The sequence below is a fragment of the Neovison vison genome, chromosome 12 (genome assembly GCF_020171115.1).
Source record: "Neovison vison isolate M4711 chromosome 12, ASM_NN_V1, whole genome shotgun sequence".
NCBI classification, from domain to species: domain Eukaryota; kingdom Metazoa; phylum Chordata; class Mammalia; order Carnivora; family Mustelidae; genus Neogale; species Neogale vison.
In genome coordinates, this window is record NC_058102.1 from 35,343,675 (window position 1) to 35,347,338 (window position 3,664).

The 3,664-nt window shown below is 36.9% G+C and overlaps 1 non-coding gene across 1 annotated transcript; it reads right to left on the reverse strand.

The window, feature by feature from the left end:
- Positions 1–950: 950 nt before the first annotated feature.
- LOC122892830 lies at positions 951–1,053 on the reverse strand. Its single transcript, XR_006381504.1, has one exon. It is a non-coding gene; the product is annotated as a U6 spliceosomal RNA (small nuclear RNA).
- Positions 1,054–3,664: the final 2,611 nt, after the last annotated feature.

Here is a 3,664-nt window from a genome sequence, read left to right on the forward strand (position 1 = left end):
GAGCCCGATGCGGGACTCGATCCCAGGATCCTGAGATCATGACCCGAGCAGAAGGCAGTGGCTTAACCCACTGAGCCACCCAGGTGCCCCTCTTTGTCTATTGTTAAGAGTCTTTGTTTTAAAGTCTATTTTGTCTGATGGAGAAGTGCAACTCCAGTTCTTTTTTTTCTTTCCATTTGCCTGGTAGGGTTTTCCACCCTTTCACTTCTAGTCTGTATGTGTCTTTAGGTCTGAAGTGGGTCTCCTGGAGGCAGCGTATAGATGGGTCTTTAGTGAATATGTGTTCATGTGCCTGTGTTTTAATCCCCTCAGTAACACTATGGCTTTTGCTAGGAGCATTTTATCCATTTCCACTTAAATTAATTGATAGCTGTGTACTTATTGCCATTTTTGTTACTTGTTTCCTAGTTGTTTTTATAGGCCTCTCTGTTATTTTTTTTTTTTTTTCCTTGCTCTCATTCCTTCATGGTTTTCTTTACTGTTATGCTTGGATTCCTTTCTCTTAATTTTTTCTGTACCTATTACAGGTTTTTGATTTGTGGTTACTAGTGGTTTCCCATATACATCCAGGTACTAAGTTGATGGTTGCTTAGGTTCAAACATATAAAAACACTAAACTTTTATTCCTTCTCCACATTTTATGTATGTAATGTCACATTCTATATCTATTCTCTTCTCTGACACTATTAGAATGAAAAGTGATTAATTTAGAAAAGATAAGGGATAAAGGATTCATGATCAAGTTTGTAAATCTCAAATATGCATTATCTTTTATCAATTGTTTCTTAAAGGTCAAAGTTTGTTTTTTGTTGTTTTTTTTTATAATTGTCTGTCATCTTTGTAATAAAAAAAATTGTCATCTTTGTCATGAAAGCTGTACCCACACTGTACTCTAATTTCTTCACAGTGGACTCAGGAACTTATAAAACAACTTGCACAAAGAATTACATTTTTTAATGGAACACATCATAAATTTGTGTGTCATCCATGTACAGGGCCATTCTCTTCTTTGAATTGTTCCAGTTTTACTCTATATGCTGCTGAAGAAAGCATATGTGAAATTATTTAAATATTTTATTTTTCTTAAATTTTTACTGTTGCCTCACCCACTTTATTAGATAGCATTTTTTACATTAGCTCATTTTATTAAACATTTCCAAAACATTGGCTTCAGTTACCATAGATATAACACATTTTTCTTTCAGCTTATATAGTACTTGATTACATTATGTAATTAAAATAACAAGTTCAACTAATATAAGAGTTTGCAGAACACACACAATAGTCTCTTCATGACATTTAGGTGAACTTTAAGGCAGCAGAATTTGTGGATAGGTTGGTGGACCATTTTTATGGGTCTGCTCGAGACCCTGAAGGAACAACAGTATATCAGAAAGGGTATAAAGAGAGTTAATTAGAAAGTCAGGGAGATGGATTAAAAGTAGTTCTTCACCAGAATGAATGAATGAATGAATGAGTAAATAAATAAATAAATAGATAGAAGTTTTTATTTATTGAGCTTTCCATTTGAAATTTTGATATTTATATTTTTAGAAGGCTTTTATTTTTACATTTTTTTCCAATTTATTTATTTTCAGAAAAACATTATTCATTATTTTTTCACCACACCCAGTGCTCCATGCAAGCCGTGCCCTCTATAATACCCACCACCTGGTACCCCTACCTCCCACCCCCCCCGCCACTTCAAACCCCTCAGACTGTTTTTCAGAGTCCATAGTCTCTCATGGTTCACCTCCCCTTCCAATTTACCCAAATTCCCTACTCCTCTCTAATGCCCCTTGTCCTCCATGCTATTTGTTATGCTCCACAAATAAGTGAAACCATATGATAATTGACTCTCTCTGCTTGACTGATTTCACTCAGCATAATCTCTTCCAGTCCCGTCCATGTTGCTACAAAAGTTGGGTATTCATCCTTTCTGATGGAGGCATATTACTCCATAGTGTATATGGACCACATCTTCCTTATCCATTCATCCGTTGAAGGGCATCTTGGTTCTTTCCATAGTTTGGCGACTGTGGCCATTGCTGCTATAAACATTGGGGTACAGATGGCCCTTCTTTTCACGACATCTGTGTCTTTGGGGTAAATACCCAGGAGTGCAATTGCAGGGTTGTAGGGAAGCTCTATTTTTAATTTCTTGAGGAATCTCCACACTGTTCTCCAAAGAGGCTGCACCAACTTGCATTCCCACCAACAGTGTAAGAGGGTTCCCCTTTCTCCACATCCTCTCCAACACATGTTGTTTCCTGTTTTGTTAATTTTGGCCATTCTAACTGGTGTAAGGTGATATCTCAATGTGGTTTTCATTTGAATCTCCCTGAGGGCTAATGATGATGAGCATTTTTTCATGTGTCTGATAGCCATTTGTATGTCTTGATTGGAGAAGTGTCTGTTCACATCTTCTGCCCATTTTTTGATGTGTTTGTCTGTTTCGTGTGGGTTGAGTTTGAGGAGTTCATTATAGATCCTGGATATCAACCTTTTGTCTGTACTGTCATTTGCAAATATCTTCTCCCATTCCGTGGGTTGCCTCTTTGTTTTTTTGATTGTTTCCTTTGCTGTGCAGAAGCTTTTGATTTTGATGAAGTCCCAGAAGTTTATTTTCGCTTTTGTTTCCTTTGCCTTTGGAGACGTATCTTGAAAGAAGTTGCTGTGGCTGATATCAAAGAGATTACTGCCTATGTTCTCCTCTAAGATTCTGATGGATTCCTGTCTCACGTTGAGGTCTTTTATCCATTTTGAGTTGATCTTTGTGTACGGTGTAAGAGAATGGTTGAGTTTTATTCTTCTACATATAGCTGTCCAGTTTTCCCAGCACCATTTATTGAAGAGACTGTCTTTTTTCCACTGTATATTTTTTCCTATTTTGTCAAAGATTAATTGACCATAGAGTTGAGGGTCCATATCTGGGCTCTCTACTCTGTTCCACTGGTCTATGTGTCTGTTTTTATGCCAGTACCATGCTGTCTTGGTGATCACAGCTTTGTAATAAAGCTTGAAATCAGGTAAGGTGATGCCGCCAGCTTTATTTTTGTTTTTCAACATTTCCTTAGCGATTCGGGGTCTCTTCTGATTCCATACAGATTTTAGGATTATTTGCTCCAGCTCATTTTTATTTATTTTTTAATTAACATATAATGTAATATTTGCTGGGGGTACAGGTCTGTGAATCATCAGGTTTATACATTTCATAGCTCTCACCATAGCATGTACCCTCACCAATGTCCATAACTCAGTTACCCTACCCTACCACCAACCCCCTAGCAACTCTCAGTATGTTTCATGATATTAAGAATCTCTTATGGTTTGTCACCCTCCTGATCCCATTTTGTTTCATTTTTTCCTTCCCTACCTCCCACAACGCCCCTACCCGTCTCTCAAATTCTTCATATCAGAGAGATCATATGATAATTATCTTTTTCTGATTGACTTACTTCACTTAGCATCATAACCTCTAGTTCTATCCATGTTGTTGCAAATGGCAAGATTTCAGGGTATTTTGATGGCTGCATAGTATCCCACTGTGTGTGTGTGTGTTCATATATATGCACACACTCACACACACATATATGTGCATATATATAGTGTGTGTGCATATATATGTTTATACATAAACATATAAAATATATATATAACACAT